Below are 22198 nucleotides of genomic sequence, written 5' to 3'. Positions count from 1 at the left end.
TTCAGTGGGTGTGCACAAAGAAGAGTGGAGGAATGTGAGTCTCATCTTGCACCCCCCCCCCCTCCTATATTAGCATAATGAAAGACATTTGATGCACCTGTGGGCACACTGAATAGTGTTTATTTGCAATTATCAGCTGGGAGAACCAGTATAAGCAGAATTTAGGATGGGAGTTTGATCCCCTGCTGACTGGGAGTCTGTTGAGTTCTGCTCCTGCTGCAAGCTCGTTCTGTCAGCCACTGACAATCTGCTTAATTGCTAATGCTGCTGGAGACTGTCACATCAAACTGCTTAAGACTGTCAGCCGGCATTAGTGTGGCACTTTGTTGTATGACCTCTTTGTTTTAGCCCCACGCTCAATGCAAGAAAATGCTCAAAAACTGAAAGTCTTTGATTTTTAAACATTTTAAAATGTTAGCTGGGGTTGGCCTACATTGGAAGGGGAACTTCATTCCATGACCGTATGATGTGTGCCTGACATGCCATAGAACCTTCACCATCAGGCTTGTGCATGGCAAGTGTTGAGACTGATGACTTTTTAACCATAAAAGTAAAAGTACAAAGACTTTCTCCCACGACATGGAGTGGGAGGGAGAAGGCAAACCCCAGTCTGGGTGATGTATGATGTGGACTCATGACAGAGGCTTAGTTTTAACGGGGGAGAAAGGGCGGAAAATGAAAGGAGGGAGGAGGGTCATGCTTGAATTATGCTGATGTGGGTCGTAGCTGCGGTGAAAAAAGCAACCAAAGCACGGCTGCTTGGACCAAACCTACTGCCTGAGATGACAAAGTTGTTACCCCAGGGGGCTGAGAAAAGGCTGACAGTTCTAATAAGGCAGTACACCACAACTCAGGGTTTTACACTTTTCTATGTCAAGAGTCAATACCTTTCTAGATTAAAATTTTCAGAGTTTTGTCCCTTTTGTCTCATTTTATAAAAGTGTTTACATAATTTTTACAGTGATCACACTTTAAAGATTAAACCTGCTTTCCAAAACTGGTAAGAAGAGAGAGGAAGGTAGGAAAGACGGACGGATGGACTGAACATGACTGATTATTTTTCTAGCTAGAGCTTCTATTTTGTAAAGTGAGGTAACTCGAGAACAATCATCGCAGAGGAAATTCAGATACTGAAGGCTCAGAACTGGATCTGATGAGGGGCTGGGAGGGGGACGTCTTCTCATAATGAAAGCAGTCAGCCAAAGTCAGTAACTGAGAACACTCACTCCTCTGCACAGCCAGTGCCAGAGCCTGTGAGACCATAAGCTCTCTTTGAGCTACAACAGGATGGAGCCTCCATTATGGCCACACAAACAGAAGGAAGCCTTATGAACTTTGCACAAATGCTTAGTGCTCCGGGGCTGCACGGTTCTGGAAGCCGGGCGGGATGGGTAGGTCCCGAGGTGGCCTGCCAGTTCCGAAAAGCTTAGTGTTGGTGCACTCGGGCCAGATAAACCTGACATTGTCCCTGGACAAGAAAAAAAAAAAAGCCCTTTCTCCTTTCTGTCTGCCGCTGCGGCTCATTCACATACTGAGCCCGGCTGATTAAAGGATCTGGACATGTCAAACACGGGTGAGAAGGCAAACATTTACACCAGAACCAACCAGCAAAATTCTGTACAGGAAACTGGACTTTTCTGTTTTCACTATGTTTGGGTGACATTTGTCATACACTTTAACCTCACGCCTGCAGATCTCCTTCAGAAATTCAATACTGGATAATCCACTGCACCTTCACAGAAACTGTTCACAAGAGTCTTAATTTATGACACATTAATTATCTGCCTCCAGCAGCAATCACGAAACCTTATCTGACCGCTTGAAGACGAAGATCTGCAGCTGTATCGTGAGCATGGAATTAAACTAATGCTCCCTTGACCTGCTGAGTCCGTTAAGCAGGAGAAAGCTGAATGAGAAAAAGAAAGCATGATGGACCTCACGCTTGAAACTAAAGCCAGGTTGCTCTCCTGCTGCTCAGAGACAGACAAACAAAGGCAGGTGGTTTTCACATGCAGCTCACGGCCCCACTACAATGTAAAAATGAAGCCATGTGTTTCCAAAGCACTCATGTGATGCATAAAAATCCTGTTTTTAAAAAAATGAGTCGAGGCAGAGCCATCAATATTCCCCCAAGGACAAGCAGGTTGCTGAGGGAGCATGAAGACTGATTTACACTTTTCTCCCTATTTGGCAAATATGCCACTCTCATGCAGAGCGGGGCTTTTAATTGAACTTCGGGCTTGCGGCCCATTTCACCCAAAAAGTCGTCTGTTAGTCAGTCTGTCAAAAAACGGTCAATAAGCCTCTAACCTGGCACTGGGAGATAGAAGCTGGACAACCTGCTTTTGACTGATACCAAGGTCTTCATTCTGCATTCTGAATCAATATAAAAACCAACGTGTTTTTCTGTTCAGTTTTCTTTTGAGTTGCCATGGTAACAGGTGCCTCTATCTTCATTCTTATTGCTGAGGTTTTAAAAGTTTCACCAGGTTGCAGCATTCTGGAGCCGAGTGCTGCAGCAGTGGCGAGTAGATCTCAAGACAACATTTAGGAGTGCGTCACAAAAAAAAAATAGTAACGCTTTTATCTGAACAATAAGTTTCTACATTACTCTACAACCTCATGACATGTCACTACAGACGCCAATGTTGATCCTAATCCCACTAATGAAATATTCCTACCCCTTGAACCCTTCCCTTTTCATCACATTACGACCACAGACTTTAATGTGTTCTATTGGGATATAATGTGATAGAAAAACACAAAGTAGAGCTGGCTTACAACTGGTTGGTTTGTGCAGGAGTGAAAGGCGATGCACATCGGAGGTGTCAGACGTGTCAAATGATATGGCCCCAGTACCTTTAAACTAACTACACCAAGTGTGTCTCCAAGGCGTGGCAATGCTTGTCAAACTGGTTCCTCATATCCATTCAAACTTGTAAGACAAACTATCCAAGGCTGGAGTCCAGTAATATGTCCTTCAGGACAATGCTTCAGATGTGAGTTAAAGGCGCCAACTGAAGGGTGTACATTGATGAGATGCACTGCTGAGCTCCAGATGTGCATTGCTCCAAAGAGGTGCTATGATTCAGACCAGATGGACGGCGTCACGGATGGACATATAGAGAAAAAGGAATACAAGATTTAATGACGGGTTAGATTATAAGCAACATCTAAAGATTTTAAATAATCCATCATCCAAGAATGGAAAGCATATGATTCTCCTGCAAACCTAAACTGACAGGCCAGGCTAACAGATAACTAATCAGAGAAGACACCAAGAGGCCCATCTCCGGAGGAGCAACCGAGATCTTCAGCTCCACTGGGAGAATCTGTAGACTGGACAACTATTAGTGCTGCACTCTACAACTACACAGAAGAAAGCCATTACTTGAAACAAAACAAAACAATAACAACTAGAAACCTGCAAGCAGCTTTGAAGGCCCTCGCACCCCTCAGCGCAACTCGGGCTGAGCGACCGCAGGAGCCTGGCATCACCTCATACACGCCACATACAATGACACCGCGTCACTTCAACACGTCGCCAGTAGGTGGCACTTTGACCATGATCTTCGGTCATGCAGAGTTTCGGTCTGGCAAAAAGCATTCAAAATTTGGAGTAAATCGGACCTTCCAGAAGGAAGTTGCAGTCGCTTGTTTGTTTGTGGGTGGGGCTAAAACGACATCATCAATTGACTGTTTCAACATGTCCATCATTAAGTCATGATCATGTATACTACATTTCAAGTGGATCCGATGATGTATGAAGGAGATATAGCCCTTTAAGTGTCCTAGGGGGCGCTGTTGATCCAAATTTAAATGTAATCCAATAGAGCTGTTTGGGGGCTGACAAAGATCAAGCATATTCAGTTTGGAGTGAATCGGACCATGCATGTGTAATTTAGAGGCAAACGTATGGCCGTGGCGTGACATCAGAATTCGCCACGCCATCATATTCACACCCTCCAGCTAAAGCAGTAAGTACTGTCAACTGTGTAAGAGCATCATGTTATCTGTTACTTGGGACAGTTTCACATTGATTAGGTGAAGAACATCAAACATTGACTCTGTAAAGGAAAAAGTGATACTTCCTGTTCTCAGGGGGCGGGGCTTCGATGATGTCAGCATCTGACAAGTGAATTTTTTTCAGGCCTAGAGGCAGATCAATACCAGAAGGTTTCATTTTTCTGTGACTTTCCTTGTAGGAGCTATATCAATTTAGTGTTTTATGGCGAGAAGTCATATTTTGAGGCGTGGTCACGCCCACACGCTTTCATGTATCAAAAAGCTTTTGATAACTTTTGATCCCCAATCCCTTAAGAGTATACTGAGTGATTTTCAAGTCTCTAAGTCAAAAGCTGTAGGAGGAGTTCGCTCAGATATGCGGGTTAGAAACAGCCAAAACAGGGTCAAAATGGCAACTTCAATCCAAAATGGCCGACTTCCTGTTGGGTTTGGAACAATGCTCCAAGAGACATTTTTGTAGGCCGTGAGAAGATACATATGTGTACTGAATTTCAGAATCCTCGGTCAAAGCATGGCTTGGGGCTGATTTTTTGAAATTTTGTAGGAGGCGCTGTGGATGAATTAGGCCACGCCCACCGAATATGTCATCAGATCTTTGTTGGGGACTGGACAAGGATCAATCACATTGAATTTGGTGCAGATCAGATGATGTATGTGGAAATTAAAGGCAAACGTATGGCCATGGCGTGACGTCTGACTTCAGTGCGCCGCCACGGCCACGCCCTTTTATGAAAAGACACTGTGCCTCAAACAAAGTTAGACCCACTAGTTATCTGTCTTCTGACACACTTTCAAGTTGATTGGGTCAAGAGGGTCAGAGAGGCACCTTTCCAAGTGAAAAAAGTGACTTCCGGTTCTGAGGGGGCGTGGCTTTGATGATGTCAGCATATGCCCCCATACGATTGTCGGGAACCCGAAGGTCCTCCTTGCTGCCAACTTTGGTGTGATTTGGAATTTCTTTGGGAAAGTTATTGCAATCTTTCACTTTTGGCGCGAACGCCAAGTTCGTGCCCCGGCCACGCCCCCTAAACATGGCCAAAAAGTCACGATTTTGATAACTTTTAATCCCCCATCCCTTACCTGCATGTTGACCAAATATGAACCCGATAGCTCAAAATCCCTAGGAGGAGTCCGTTAAAGTTCGAGGTGAGTAAAAGTGAAAAACGGGCAAAAATCGGCCTTTGACCCAAAATGGCCGACTTACTGTGCATTTTAGGACATACCCCCAAGAGACTTTTTTTTCTTGTTTTGAGGTGCTCTAGCATTGTGCCAAATTTCAGATCTCTACGACTTACGGTTCGGGCTATCTCACGTTTGGGGGCGTGGCTAAGTGGTTAGGCCACGCCCACTGATGACGACATTAAGGATCAAGAATTTTCGTTGGGGGACAATTTTGGGTAAAAGCGTGTGCATCTAGGGGCTTGGCAAAGTCTCCATATTGCCCCGCAAAGATGCAACGGAAAAAAGAATAAGAATTCGAGCGATTACAATAGGCCCTTGCAGTTTTCCTGCTCGGGCCTAATAAGTCCTGTTTAAAGTCTGCCAAACGTCATATACCAAATATGTAGAGGAAGGAGTCCTGATAGAGGATCCCATATTGACTGTTTTACCTTAATACCATTTATTACTGGCTGATATATACACTGTAAACAACCCAGACACACCATCCTAGGCATGCTGGAGGCAACAACACGCTGTGAGGATGCGTTTCTTCAGCAGGGAAAGGTAAACTGTCCAGAGGTGGCAGGAAGATGGATGGACCTAATACAGGACAATTATGGAAGAAAACCTGTAGCTACAAAGGTTCTACAAAGTATTTACTCTTTTCTGATTATTATTTGTAAATAGGTTATGGAAAAGTCTATATTGTTTTCCTTCCACTTCAAAATTATGCCATACTTTGTGCTGGTCAAGTGCATAAAATCCCTATAAAATCCGTTGAAGTTTGTGTTTGTAAAGGGAAGAAATATGAAAAAGGTCAGCTTGAATAAAGACTGTTAAGAACTGTCTGCAGACAAACAGTACCATTGTAAGAACATGTGAGGACAGAGATAAGGCTCTGCCACACTGTTCTCCTGGTCTCTCACAGAGGCTGCCAGCCATCGGTGCACCACAGATGGTAAGCTCAGCGATTGTGGCAGCGATCAGGGGATCTCTACTCCTGATTAGCATACCTACTGAACAAAATGTGCACAACACCGTCTGCTCTGTCTCCCTGGGTGTTGTACATTGTGTGTAACACCTCAAGGAAGTTAGCAAACAGATTTAACAGACAGTTAAGGCGATCTAAGTGCATTTCTATTCCTTTTTTTATTAGAATGGACTTGTAGGACCTTAATATGTCATAAATCCTACACTGAAATTTCAATATAGCAATATTGGATTGGCAATCATAAAGAAAGTTTATGATATTAAAAGTGGATTGGCACTTAAACTTTCTTCTCTTCTCTCCTGTGGATAAGTTCATACGCAGTGTCAGCTCAGAGGTAAATTTCATCATGCCCCCCACCCAGAATCAATAAGCTATTTCCCCCAGGTCACTAACAACAGTGGAAAAGTCCTTCACTCCACCACCATTAAGAGTGTGTACACAGCTGACAGAGAAAACAGAGGCAAACATGAGCCTGAAAATGAATTCATTAAGACTAACACGGTGTCTCAAGGCAAAATGTGTCGGCATGGTAACCGGGCTTGGCCCTGCTCTGAGATACACCCTGGACACACAGCTTCCAAATGGCTGGAAGGATCAGCATGCACATACACCAACGCACACACAGTGTGGGCAAACACATGCACACACATATGCTCAGACCTCCTCAGATAAACACACACGTAAAGCTGAATGGAAGCCTGATCTTCCAAAAAGGCCGTTTAGCTATAAGTTAATGGACATATCCTGGGGGTTGGAAGCTCAGCGGAAAGCCGATCATCTCCATCACCATTATCTGAAGGTTCTTAAAGAAACACAATGCACCAGACATGTTTTCACCTCAAAAATGCAACACCAACAATTGGCATTGATTATTTCCGGAAAACAGGCTTTTTTCCAGTCTGTAGTCTCTGAAAAGGCTGAGCTGGAGATGTCGTTTAGTCACTCTGTGTCTCATAATAAGCCACATAGATCTAACAGCCTTTTTAGGAGTGTCCTGCTGGCCACCTCACCTCGGGGTCAACCTTTCAGGACCACTCAGGCGGATCAGTCCGCTGCAGCACACGGCTAATCCTGCTGTGGAAAATGATGGTGGGCTTCGTCTCACTTGGATGCCCAGGGTGAAACGGAGAGGCAGGACCAATATTTGAGACAAATTAAAGATGGGTGAATGTGTGTGTGAGTGTGGGAGGGGGTTTGGGTCCATGGAGGGTCGGACCTCTGTCTGTGTGTATGTTTTTACCTAGACAGGCTCGTCAAAAGGCTGGCTGCTGAACTTTTAAAAACCTCATCCTCATGGCCATTCACTGAACACAAAAAGAGCCCTTCACTGTGTGTGTGGGCTAACTACAACAGCAACAGCAGAATAACCCACATCTCGTTGAGGACATTCTTCTATGAGAGATGTCCCACATATTACTGAGCCAGCTTTACTTACAGTATGTCCATGAAGTGGTGGGAAACCAACGTCACTATTATTCTCCAGGCTGCTCTTAAAAGCCAATTAGGCAGCGTCAGAAGTAGGAGCCCAAAGGGCACAATTCAAGGTTCTTCTGTACAATGCAAATACAATAAGCCTTTTAACTTTGCCTGATGGATTATAGTTCTCAGGATTTGATTAGATAATTTATACTTCATAAGTTCTATAAAATGCAGTGCCAGATATTTCAGGCCTGGGGCAGTAATGACTTATAAAACTTAAAATCATTCTAAATTATTCACTGCGCGCAGAGGGGCTTGTTGTGGAAGTGCGAGAATGTGACATTTTCCTACAGCCCAGTGAACGGCACAGGCAGCTTCATAAATTACACGCTACCTGGGAAATTTATAGGCGTGCATAAAGCGGCACCTGGTGACTTGGGGGGTGGGAAGAGATACAGTTTCCTTGGTAGGTAAATTATGGATTGGCCAATAAGAACTGCAGCAGATTGGACTGGCCAATAACGATGTCAGGTATTCTTTTTATTTTGATTTTCTTCATATTTACTTTCTACGGAATATAATACACAACGATTCATTTGTGTAAGCTTGATGTTCATTGAAAAGATCTATTTTTACTTAACTCAAACAAAGTACATGCTGTTTGCCAATGCATATGGACTGAAAAAAGTATGACATTCAGCTCACAAGACAAGACGATACACAATACTGATATATGTACGAGACAAAATGATATCTTAACAATATTTTTAAGAGAAGCAACTATAAATATTTAGAATTTGTGTAGAATTATTAAGTCTAATGTTCAGTGTAGAATTATCCAGAATATTCCAGTGCACCATTAGTTTGTAACAGTTTGATACTCTGTGTAAAGGTAAAGTAGGATGAATGGGACATTCAACACACAGGAGATGAAACCGGAGGACAGTGAGTGTGTATAAGCTGAAATATCTGCCGAACATCAAACATCAATGACAAACATGGATGCCGGATCAAGAGCGGAAGGCTTGCTGCCACATGAAAGGGTGCTTGGAACTGTAAGAGGAGGCACACCCCTAAAAGCTATCTTTTCATAACTTAAAAGCACACAGGAGGGAGGATTTAAAAAATCCAGTGAAAGGGACTTCTGGAGTGTGTGCCTTTGTCAGTGTAACATCAAAAACTCTGTCTGCAGAAAGATGATCACTTTGACTTTTCTCCGAATAGGTGGAGGGCAGCTGTTTGCTGAACAAAACTCACACAGCGGCAACCTTTCCACTTCTTTTCACTATCATCACATAATTCACTACATAGCCACTGTGATAAAAATCCTTTACCCACAAATTAGAAGGGGTGTGATGCAGAGCTGCACAGTTTATTGAATCACAGTCATTATCGCAATATCATTGTGCACATAATCGCATTTACAAAAGACTGCTTGGATGCAAGATATGTCAATAATAATGCATTCATGCTCTGCACATTCTTAAACAAATTTGCAAATTGTCCTTAATACCTACACTTGATTTGTGTTTGCGGTAGCTGAGATGCTACAATTAACAGACAGTGGTAGGGACATTGTGAAATGGTAAAGAATGAAAAAAGTGAGGAGGATGGGGGGGGGCATTAATCAATCTAAAATCGGCCATCGCTATTTTCAGCAACAGTATTGCATTCAAATAAATTCTGGTTAATGTGGAGCCCTAGTGTGAAGGGTTCTCATGCAAAAACACACAGTTTTAACGCAGTCAGAGAGAGGTCTGCTTCTGCTGACTGCCTTAATGGCCAAATACAGTGGTCAGCTTGAAAAAAGAAAGGAAGTTGGACTAATAAAGATTGTGTGTTGTTCTGCTTGACCACAACTGGTTACAAAAGCCTAGAAGAAGCTTCCACCATTTTTATATTATTTGTGTGGAAGCATTTTGATAACTTGCTGCCTGGCTAACAGTTAACCACTAATCTGCTTCCTATCAGCGCTGAAGTAAAGGGCTATTCATAGTTTTTTGATGAGTCTGCACTACATAGTTTAAGATTTATGCGATTTATGAAAAATACTGTGTATATGAAAACTCAAAAAGAACATTTTCAATGTAACATTTGTTTTTAGTAAGAGGACTAGCTTAGATTGAGACAAGCATGGAAATCTTAATAGATACTGTATCTCAAACCTGGACTGAAATTTCCTGCACTGATTGCAGGTTTTTAAAACATAATTTGACATTTGATAAAAAATTGTATCTACTTCAGACAAAACAAAACAGGAAACTTTTAGCTGTCCCGGACATATTTGTTAAAATTAGGTCTGATTTCCTTCTTGTGAACTCTGTATCATGTTTTGTATGGTCTTGTGAGCTAGACATATCAGTTTGCCGCCAATAGTAGGAGTTTATTTTATTCTGTTTCCAACCCCTCCACCCCAACTATTTCATATCCCTGTTGTGTTAGTATTTCGAAGCAAGACGACTACTCTTCCTACTGAGTCACAGTCGCCACAGTCGCCTACTGTCCGAGTTCCATTTCCAAACATTAATTTTGGCTTCTTGTTTTTACAATTTACCCCATAGATAACATTGTGCTTGCATAACGTGTTTATCATTTATTGCTGCATGTTGCTCAAAATGGTAGGCTGTAGAAGGTTGAGAAATAACAGGAATCAAAAGCTCGATATTTCAAATGAGCAAAAGGGGGAGTTCATTCAGGTCTCAAGAGGCCCTGAGTGGTTGGAGCAAAAAGACCCTGGCTTCCTCAGGTCGAGGGTGGATATTAAAGTGCTGATGGAGCAGCATCATTTAGCTGCAGTGCTGTGGTCTGCACTGAGTGGGATCAAATCCAATTTGCTTAATCATAAAATCGAACCTCCAACAGGACAGGGTGACTGGAGGAAATGGAGATAAAAATCATTACTGCTGGTGCGCCATCTGTAGCTATAGACTCTGCCATCAGTTACAACAATACATGCTGCTACAGAAAACTACAATATAGGTTTGTTTTGCGGTTTTCAGAGCATCGTGCCAACAGGTTGAGCAATAAAGATCAGCTGATCTTTTACAGCCTCCATGCAGAGGCTGCATAAAAGAGTTAACTGGTGACTCAACAAGCTGTTTTCTTTGTTTTGAGCCCACAAAAGGCAAACAGAAAAAAAGTAAAGAGTTCTTGTTTACTGAAAACTGTCAGCAACCTCGGGCTCAATATTTCTTTTGATGGTTTTAAAAAGCACTGCCACTGATTTTTAAGACAAAACATGACAGTACACTCAAGCTACAAAAGGAAAAACCTGCAACAAAGGAAAAGTCAGAAAAAAAGATGACTCACTTGCTAAGTTGAGCTTTTTGTTCATGCCAACATGCACAAATATTTCCTTCTGAATAGGAGCCTTTCAGCATGCTAGGAGACATTAAATTAGATCTGTCAAACTTATTACAGGTTTGTAAAACTAACAGAGGAATAATTTTACATTTATTTTGTTGCTTTCACAAACCAGAAAGAAAACATAAAAACACTTCTCTACTTTGTTTTGCCATTCTTAATTAACTCTACACCAAAGCAGATGAAAAATCCAGTTAAAATGATGTCTTACTAAGGCATTCTTAGCCCTTGGACATTATATGTACTCATGCTGCAACAACAAACTTCAATGCATTTAATTAGCAAGACCAGCACTGAGTAGTGCACAATTGTAGAGTAGAAGGAAAATACACATGGTTTTCTAAGGGTTTAAAAAAATAATAATAATAAGTAGGATGGGTATTTAATCCCTAAAGGCCTCAGAAAGCTGTTAGAAAACATTACTAAAACAAACAGCATTATGAAGACCAAGGCACACAGCATACATATTTCATATATACATTCTCTCAAGGAGAACATATATAGAAAAATCTCACAGATGGTCAGAGCTCCATCCATCATCCAAGAATTCAGTTGTATGGCACAATCTACCAAAACATGGTTATCCAACAAAACTAACAGGCCAGGCAACCTGAGTATTTATCAAAAAAGCAGTGCAGAGGACCAAAACTCAGGTGGGAGAATTTTTAAAGGTTTAGTCACACAATTCACATATTTGGCCTTCATAGAAGAATGTCAATAAAACCCTGTGTCCAGTTTGCCACAAGCCCTGAAAGGAACACTGCAAACATGAAAGAAGGTGCTCTAGTCAAATGAGACGAAAATGAAACATTTCTGCTGCTATTCAAAACCCAATGTTAAAAGAAAAACTAACACTGCACATCAGTCTGAACACACCTTCACCATGGTACAAACATGGGAACACCAGGCTGTTTTTCAGGATGCTTTCCTTCAGCAGCGAAGCTAGTAAGAGTTGATGGGAGGAAGGATGAAGCTAAATACAGGACAATCCTAGAAGAAAACCTTTTAGAGGCTGCAAAAGAGCAGGACTATTATGATATTCATCTGTTGGACTGTCCTAGTCAAAGCACAGACCTAATTCCAGATGACAGCTGCTTGGAGACGTGACAACTGATGTGCACAGCCGCTTTCCATCCAGTTTGACTGCTTCCGATATTTTTCAAGGGAGAAAAGGTAAAAGTTCAACCTCTAGATGTGCTGACAGAAGCTGGTCTAAACACAGCCCAAAAGACCTGCAGCTGTATTTGAAGCAAAGGTGCTTCTACAGAATACTCTCTGGGAGGCTGGACACAAATGCATGCTGCACTTTCCAGATTTTAATCTGTAAAAGATTTTGAAAACGATGCAACATTTTCATTTCAACTTCAAATATGTATTACTTTGCATTGGTCAATCGCATAAAATCCAAAAAAAGAGATAACAGTTTGTGGTTGTGATGCTGTATGACTAGGACACGAGAGAGTTATTCAGAAAATAGCAATCGCGTGGAGGATTTCAGTCCTATTAAAAGTGGCTCTGATGGCAGTTCGTCATCAGTTGTCCCAGTATTGTTTTATCTCTGTTCCCCCTTCGTTCATCATGTAGACTGAACTCAAACATCAATAGTATTACCTAAAGACTTATTCCCAACTCAATAACGTCAATCCAACACTGTCTTGTCAAACATCCCTGCGTGCTTTGAATCAGGGATATACATATCGAAAATGGAATTAGAAGTTGGGAAAAAACTTTGATGAACTGTCTGATCCAATCATCTCAGCATGTCGATACACTATTGAAAGTATTCGACAGCTTGACTGAAAAACAAGAAATACTTTTTGAGCAGCTGACGTAATATCAATTGAAAGAGACCCTGTAGAGGCTGGAGCCACAGCTCTGCAGACTGCCTTCCAGCCGCCACACAGATAAGGCATAATTACTTTCCCAAGCAATCACTAAGCTCTGCATGGCCTTCGTTAGTTTGACTCCAGAAAACTTCAATTTAGAAGCTTGTTGAGTAACTGGAATTTGCTATAATGGTATGCCCACCAACTGAAAAACAGCACCCGTGTTATCAGTCACATTGCTGCCTAGTTTTGCTGTTAAACCAGTGAGCAAAGTCCATGAAGAGGAAAGTTTTGTGCCATCACAACGGCAGAGCAGATCAGTCACCTTTCATTTTAAATATAAGGACTAAGAATGTTCAAAACAGAAACTTTAGTGATTGAAGAAAGTACAAAGACAGAAAAACTAACTTCTCAGTGAAACTTAACATCCCTATGAGCCTTTTTCATGAGGAAAGCAGGTTCAGATGCCCTGTTTCCCAGGGAAACCACCCGTCTTGTTGTCATATTTCTCATCTTCAGTAATGCGCCTGGCTTTTTCATGCTGTCCCTGGCCACAGCCGCCATTAGGAGTGGACCATGCCATGTCGTGACATGGGAACCCTTATAAACGTGTTAAGTGCTGGAGGCATTAGCATTTTGGACGCTACTGAATGGAGGCATTTGTTCCTCTTCCTGTGCCTCCCTGAAAGACTCTATTAAGGAGAGGTTTAGGAATTGCTCTGTTTTGGACTTGGGAGAGCATGGAGAGAACATTTAACAGCAAGAAAACAAAACTGTCTTCAACAATCATGCAGCAAATAGTTTATCACTGATAAAATCGCAAGCAAAAAAATTATTTAAACTTTTTCTGGTAATCATCGTGATTCTCTGCAGTCGTTCTTTTTAACCCTACATTCCTCTCTACAACCTTCATCTGATAAAAGCCAAATCAAATGAGACTGCAGCTGCCCATCTTCATTCACAACGCTACAGATGGACGTTGTTACAGAGACAGAAGAGCCTAAAACATTTAGCTTTGCTGCTCTTTTGCAATGCTGGTAATCAAGGCCAAGAAGAATTTGTCTCTGCTGCTGGCTCCATTAACGAAGCCTTTTGATTGATCTGTGATCCCACCTCACGCTGCGGTCACAGCAGGAACTGTGGTCAGTGTGAGGCAGACTCTTCGCTGTCTAACATCCTAGCTTTCATCTCCAAGCTTTTCGACGGTTTACTTGTTACGTAGGGAAAGGCGAGCTTCATCCATAATGTATATTCCTCAGCTATGGCTGATGATGGAACAATGGTGGGTGCGCTGTGTCTTAGAATGAAAACACCTCAGTAGAGAGCTCTGATTGTCAATCACCACTTGTCCGTGGCAATTGAGTGCACAGCTGCTAATCCAGAATGAGGTTATTGAGAGGACTGATCAAATTTTTAGAGGACAGGAATACAGTACATTAGTCAAACTCTCAATGACACATTCAAGCATGAAGTGGTGGGTTTACATTGGGATGCAGAAGTGATGTTTTTGTTTTACAATTTGAATAATAAATACTAATAAGGACAAGAATAGGATCAGTATGCAGCATGTTTGAATGTACAAGTGTCAAAGGATAAACAATATGTTTTTGCAGGGCATGCTTCGATCTTTTCTAACATCTCATCCAGGTGAGAATTAAAATATGTTTTCAGTTGTTTTAAATTTTATCATGTTTTTATTCATAACATTTCCAACTTAACCTTTTCAGATGTGTTCTGGTTTGTTGTGCACAATAGCCACATCTACAGGGGTTGGACAATAAAACTGAAACACCTGTCATTTTAGTGTGGGAGGTTTCATGGCTAAATTGGACCAGCCTGGTAGCCAGTCTTCATTGATTGCACATTGCACCAGTAAGAGCAGTGTGAAGGTACAATTAGCAGGGTAAGAGCACAGTTTTGCTCAAAATATTGAAATGTACACAACATTATGGGTGACATACCAGAGTTCAAAAGAGGACAAATTGTTGGTGCACGTCTTGCTGGCGCATCTGTGACCAAGACAGCAAGTCTTTGTGATGTATCAAAAGCCACGGTATCCAGGGTAATGTCAGCATACCACCAAGAAGGACGAACCACATCCAACAGGATTAACTGTGGACGCAAGAGGAAGCTGTCTGAAAGGGATGTTTGGTGCTAACCCGGATTGTATCCAAAAAACATAAAACCACGGCTGCCCAAATCACGGCAGAATTAAATGTGCACCTCATCTCTCCTCTTTCCACCAGAACTGTCCGTCGGGAGCTCCACAGGGTAAATATACACGGCCGGGCTGCTATAGCCAAACCTTCGGTCACTCATGCCAATGCCAAACGTCGGTTTCAATGGTGCAAGGAGCACAAATCTTGGGCTGTGGACCATGTGAAACATGTATTGTTCTCTGATGAGTCCACCTTTACTGTTTTCCCCACATCCGGGAGAGTTACGGTGTGGAGAAGCCCCAAAGAAGCGTACCACCCAGACTGTTACATGCCCAGAGTGAAGCATGGAGGTGGATCAGTGATGGTTTGGGCTGCCATTTCATGGCATTCCCTTGGCCCAATACTTGTGCTAGATGAGCACGTCACTGCCAAGGACTACCGAACCATTCTTGAGGACCATGTGCATCCAATGGTTCAAACATTGTATCCTGAAGGCGGTGCTGTGTATCAGGATGACAATGCACCAATACACACAGCAAGACTGGTGAAAGATTGGTTTGATGAACATGAAAGTGAAGTTGAACATCTCCCATGGCCTGCACAGTCACCAGATCTAAATATTATTGAGCCACTTTGGGGTGTTTTGGAGGAGCGAGTCAGGAAACATTTTCCTCCACCAGTATCACGTAGTGACCTGGCCACTATCCTGCAAGAAGAATGGCTTAAAATCCCTCTGACCACTGTGCAGGACTTGTATATGTCATTCCCAAGACGAATTGACGCTGTATTGGCCGCAAAAGGAGGCCCTACACCATACTAATAAATTATTGTGGTCTAAAACCAGGTGTTTCAGTTTCATTGTCCAACCCCTGTATTTCCAAGTAAAAATTTAATAACTATAAAAAAAATGCAAACGAGCACAAGGCAGCTGAGAATGCAGCCACATGTGGTCAAAAACGATTATGCTACATACAGAACACTGACCTCGAGCATTAATGCATAATGGCCACCCAGGAAGAAAGTTGGGATATTAAAGTCTTCAGCTTGAATGTGAGTTAATAACATGATAACAGTTTTGGTGATCCTTCCGGTGAAGAGGAGGGAGTGAGGAGTAAGGTTGCCTGAGGGCAGAAGATAGTAGACCTAACAAACTGGCATCCTACCATAACAGCTCTCTGTGGCATTATAACCACTAGAGAGTAGGAGAAATGTGATTAAAAAAAATCAATTATTGGCAGCATTTGTATATTAGCTAGTCATGTAGTGGTTGTGTAGAACATAGCAGTAGTGCATGTAGTAGTGCAGTAGCTGAAACATTATGTCAAAATGGTAAAGACACTGTCTGTCACAACCAGTGGTGGTAATAAAGGCTTTAAATAAATGGTGTTACTAACGGCATTACTTTTTTCAGTAACGAGTAATCAAACAAATTACTTTTTTCAGCATTACAATGATGTTACCGCTTCCGACAATTAAATAGGGCGTGCTATAAACGAAAGCTACTTATTGACGCTCTTGTCATCTGTCGTGGCTCACAGACACAGGAGCTAAGCTTTATTTCTTTGGCAGAAGCGAGGGGCGAGACAACTACATAAGTGATGATGATTGGCTAAGGTAGAGTAAGCTTTCACTGTAAGCCAATCAGAGGCAGTGTTCAGTTCATAAACAAACCACAAACGCACACATCAGCCCTGCTCAGGCAAACTAGCAGATGTAAGCTGCAACAATGGCAGGTCTGGAGGGAAAAGTTGCATTTCCCAAGTAGAAGTACAGACACTACTTTATTCTCCTTGAGGTAAAAGACCAGAACGTACATATTTAAAAGTTCGGTGTAAGTAGGCCCTGTCTATGTAATTCCACTTTATGCAACTGGCTTGTGAATCCTTAGAAAAAAATCTAAATTCGTAGACATATTTAACGCAATAGTTAGACATATTTAACACAATAGTTATTTCCCTGTTAACTAGTTACTTTTATAGTGAGGTGACTCAGTTACTAACTCAGTTACTTTTTGGGAGAAGCAACTAGTAACTACAACAGATTATTTTTTTAAAGTAATCCGTGCCCAACATTAGTCACATCTCTTTAACCCTATAAATGTGTCTACTATTATTGTTCTCAAAGCAAGTAATTTTGCCTTGAAAAGTAATTTCAAGTTAATGGTACATTTGTTGGTTAGGAAGGGAAGTTCAAATACTTCTATACAATCTTCTTTAGCATTTATTTTAGCAGGTAAAATGTTTTACAACCAGTTGTTATTTATAAACATGACCTGGTCAATGTTGTGTTTATTTGGCTCAGACACTGAGGAAAAATCGTGTGGCTGCTGCATATGATTAATATAATGTGATAAATGAAGGCCAGCAGAGGTTTTCTACAGACAGAGGACAAATATAGCATAAAAGCCCTAGTGAAACAACCCAGTTAAACAACCACTCTGAGGATCCAGACAGCGTCTCATCTCTTGAACATGGTAGTGCTTTTCTATTTTACAGGGTAGTAAACTCCAAAGGTTCTTTTTGTGTCTATAAAGTGTATTTTAAAAATTAAATAGCAGATTTTTAAAATAATAGAAAGGCTCGTTGTGGCTCATTATTTGTGTTTCATACTTTCTAGTTCTAAAATATATTTAGCCTTTGAGGTTTCATACAATTTCACTCCCAAACCAACCCTTTGGATTTGACATTTTCAAGCCCCCATAGCTCTGGAGACTAAATTAGATTCCCATTATTGGTGAAGCCATTTGTCTTAGCAAAGACAGATTGGTGTCAGTGTTCATGTGAGACATAAAAGGAGCGCATCATTAGCGAATTAAAAAGACTGCAATTTTAACTAAGAATAATTTACAATAATATCATCTAATGACTTGACAACAGATTGTCTTTTTGGAAGAAAATCATTAATGAAAATTGGCTTTAGATTTTGGTTAGATCCCAACACACAAATCAGTGATGTGGTTCCCAGCCCCCACCCTATAAGGGGAATTGATGTCATGCAGTATGACTATTGATTGTCATCAGATAGGAGCTGAGCATGGCCACTGACCTAATGAAAATTGGTTATGTCAAACATTGCACGCCCCCCAACAAACAAAAATCAGATTTAGAAGTAAAAACATAGATTATGAACAATCTGGAGGGAAATTTGGGTAAATTGAGCAAATTGAGCATCTTATTTTGCTGCAAAATCAAACAGATGCGTGCAGCAGAAACAAAATGTACCCTCTATAGCCGTGACATTAAATAACAAGGCTTTAAAGCAGCGAGGACAACGTGGAAACATGCTGATTTAATTCCAACCTGTAGTGTGCTGTAAATTTACCACAAGCTCTCAGGGAAACATGAAGTTATATTACTGTGAAAGCGCATTGATTGGGAAAGAGTACATGTAGTGGAGGGGGGAAAATGGTGCTAAAACCAGAAGGCTAAGCAGAGAACAATGACTTCGGGCTCTAAAAGAGTTCATTTGGATGGCTGAAAATCCATACTGTCCCTGTAAAAACAACAGAGGGGCTTCGACCAAGTCCGCCTTTGCATGTAATTCGAAAAAGATGACCATGGAGAGCTTTTTACCAGGAATGTGAAAATAAATAAACTTGATAAATTGGCCTTGTTATGACCTTGCATTGATTTTCAGATATTGCGCTTAACACTTTCTTGAGAAGTATATGTAATAAATCTTTTTTCTGCTACATGCAGATTTGCCACTTGACCTGCTAGTATAGTGGTGCACCTTCCACTGAACGATGCTGTTTTGGTTATTTGAAATCTTAGAAGAAAAATTAGGAGTCTGTGGACAGCTCATTCCAAGAGCATTGATTTTACAAAGCCTATTGATCCCAAACCGCCACCACTGGGGGACTGTGCCCACTCTCAATATTACAACTTGTAAACAGCACCATCTCTTCCTGTCTTCACAGTGAAGACAAATGGGGGCAAACTTTCCAATCAGCCTTCTTTAATGACTTCAGCAGGGTACACAAAGGACATCACAGCTAATATGCTTTTTGTGGCTCTTCGCAACAGAGGTTCCTGGATTTTGCACTCTGCTGTAAAGCAAGAAACGAAAGTGTGAATTCATCCATCTGAATAAGTTCATGTGTTCACACCCTGGAGTCTCGAATGAGGCTCCTGAATGTGCTGTGGCAGCAGTACAGGGACAGCCATTAGGGTCCACAGCCCCAAAGCTCTAATGACAATGGCTGTGGACTTGCTGTGCTCTGCATTTTGGCTCTGGTCAGACAGAAAAGGATTCACCTAATACGTTCTACTAAAGATATTAACAGCTCTGCCTTTACAGAGTTAAGACAGCAGGCAAATGGCTTAGAACAATATTCCTTTGATCCTCTGAAGCTTATGCTGCTTTGATCAATCTTGCACATTTGTGGCTTTTGCTTTCTCTCTTATCTAAGGGCTCTAATATTCGATTTAAAAGCTTTGTGTAAGAAATGTAAGCAGTTTGCAGTGAAGAAAAAGAAAAGCTCTATGCAAATAAAGGCTGCAGAACCTAGTGGCAGTGACAGAGATGCAATGCTATACTATCCGTTTAAAGGCCCCACCTCCTGCTTTAACACAGCGGCAGGAAACTGGAGACAGGCGCTATTATAAATCAGCCACTGTGTAGAGAAAAAGGAGGAAAAGGGGGCACTTCCAACCATTTTCACCACTTATTGACCAAAACAAATCAAATCCCCCCTCTGGTTCCTTTTGGAGCCAGTGTGGGCGCTGAACACTGTAATGGAATCCCTCAGCATAGAGCTAGCTTATGGTTGGCTTGATCAGTACTGGCCCCCATTTCACAGCTCTCAGAGAAAAAAAAAAAACGAAGCAGACAGACATGACTCCACTGGCAATACCCACACAATCTTAGCAACAATATGTTACTCCAGCCATACACAATATCAGCCTCCACTCATACGGCCTCCATACTGATCCATCTCTCCAGGGACATCAGAAAATGATGCAGTAGGGTCTAGGCCTGATAGATTATTTTATCCATCATTTTCCTGCTTTACTAATTCGATCACAGGTGTTCTGCCATCTGTGGTACAGCACCACATTGAGATACAGCCTCTGTCCCAGTATCCAATCAGTGTGTATAGTTAACAGGCAAATATCATTAATAAGTAATCAACTGAGCTTGAGTTACAAAAATACAGCACTTTGAAAAGTATTCATACTTCCTAAACTTTTCTTTTACATTTTGTCACAATACAACCACAGCTTTTATATGACAGACTAACACAAAGTTGAACAAAATGGTCAAATGGAAGAAAAAAATATAGTTTTTCTTTTGTTTACTAAAGAAAACAAAAAATCTGAAAGGTCTGGCATTCATTTGTGTTCAGTTCTCTGAGACCCATAAATAAAATCCAGTGCAACTGATTCTATCTGTGGGTGATTTATGTTCAGTGCAACTACAGCTGTTCTGGGAGGTTTGTTGTTATTTTCATGCTGAAACATGGTGCCAGCATCATGCTGTGAGGATACTTTTCTTGAGTATTGACAAGGAATCTGGTTAGAATCAATACTAAGATGGAAGGAGCCAAAACAGGTCAATACTGAAACAAAACCTGTAGGGAGCTGTAGGCTTGAGACTGAGGCAGAAATTCTTGTTCTAGCAGCACAATTACCACTAAACCTACTGCCAGAAATACCATGTCATTGCTCAGAACAAAGCTATCCATGTGTTAAAATGGCCAAGTCAAAGTCCAGACTTAAATCTAATTAAGAATCTGTGTAAAACTAGTAAAATGTTTGCAACTGCTCTGAATTGTACCTGGCTAAGGTTAAGCTGTTTTGCCAGGGAGAATGGACAAAAAAATCACTGTAGATGTGCAAGGCTTGTGGAAACGTAACCCCCAAAACAGGCAGCTATAATTGCAGTAAAAGGTATTTACCCCCCTAATACTGACTTAGGGGGTTAAATAGGAATACAAACTCACATTTTATACTTTTTTTTGAGAAAAAAACTATTTTTGTTGTGCATCATTTCTCTTCCACTTTACAAATACACATACATTTTTGATGTTTTATCCCAATAACATACAATGACGTTTAGGGTTGTAAGAAATAATGAAAAAGCTACAGGGGCATGAATACCTTTGTAAAGCATGGTATAATGAGAAATCGATTTGAGATCTACAGATTTGTCCTTAGCTTCACAAAGAAAATACGAAAGCATCCCGTTAGTGCTGCTCATCCTCCTGATGCGGCACATCATGCTACGATTGTTGTGATTGCTTGAAAATCCTCCTTCCTCCACTGTGATGATAACATGGTTCAGTCGACTTACAAGCATAGCATCACTCTCTTTTTGTGCAGCTAGGACACACTCCCCCACACACTGGAGGAGAGCCATTGTTTTACCCTCTGTCTGAATAGTTCTTTCCACTCTGCCTCAGAAAAAAGATTGTTTCCTTCATGTCTGTGATAACTGAGCAGTGTTTGGGAAAACAGAAAACTGAAAAAGAAAGAGGAGAAAAAGAGTGTCCACTGTAGAAAAACGTGCTTTACCCAGCAAACTCTGTAAGCGCTCTCTGGGAAGGAATGATGTCTGTTCTTTTATGAAGCGGGGAAGAGTCTGTTGGTGGATTGCCCTTCACCGGAACACACAAAACCCGAGGTTAATAGTGGTGCAGCTGGCATACTTTTGACCCAAGATAAAACCCCCTTCACACTGCAAGTGGTAAGGAATGAGAGTGGCTCAAGTATCAAAAGGTCCCCACGGGTTAATGACGGCACTGAGGAGAACAAGAGAGGAAGACCTGCCGGTAACCTTCAAACGCTCCACGCCTCCTCCGCCGGCGAATCACAGGATGAAGGAGAGCCATCTGTAACTTCGTACTGCCCGCAAACGGTCGACTGGGGATGGCTCGGTGGTCGAGGGTATGATCCAAATGTTTAAACAGCAGGTGAATTACAGCAGACTGCAGAGCCGAGGGGCCTTTAATGCACAGGTCCAACATGAAGACTAGAAGAACAAACCCACTGGGAGAGAGTGACTGCCTCGTGAAAGTACATTGGCCTCTGAGTCAATCATAAAAAGGTTCATCACAAACCCCCCGACACATGACACCAACTGTGGCTCAGCTGGGACTAGCAGCTGTTAAAAAGGGGATTACTGAGGTGTACAATGGTTTAAAAACATGAAGCATGGATTTACTATTTACGGTGTGAGAAAAACATGCATGAGCTCATCAAGTGTCAGAAAACCGACACACCTCGAGGGTAATGGTGTCAATTAAACAGGAT

General features: G+C 41.6%; 1 protein-coding gene across 7 annotated transcripts in view; it reads right to left on the bottom strand.

The window, feature by feature from the left end:
• chl1b (cell adhesion molecule L1-like b) overlaps window positions 1-22198 on the bottom strand; it is a 120130-nt gene that overhangs the window by 80611 nt on the left and 17321 nt on the right. The gene's annotated exons all lie outside the window — the stretch shown is intronic.

This window comes from Girardinichthys multiradiatus, chromosome 20 (assembly GCF_021462225.1).
Source record: "Girardinichthys multiradiatus isolate DD_20200921_A chromosome 20, DD_fGirMul_XY1, whole genome shotgun sequence".
Taxonomy (NCBI): domain Eukaryota; kingdom Metazoa; phylum Chordata; class Actinopteri; order Cyprinodontiformes; family Goodeidae; genus Girardinichthys; species Girardinichthys multiradiatus.
The sequence above is the reverse complement of the archived record's forward strand: the minus strand, read 5'-3'. Positions and strand labels throughout refer to the sequence as shown.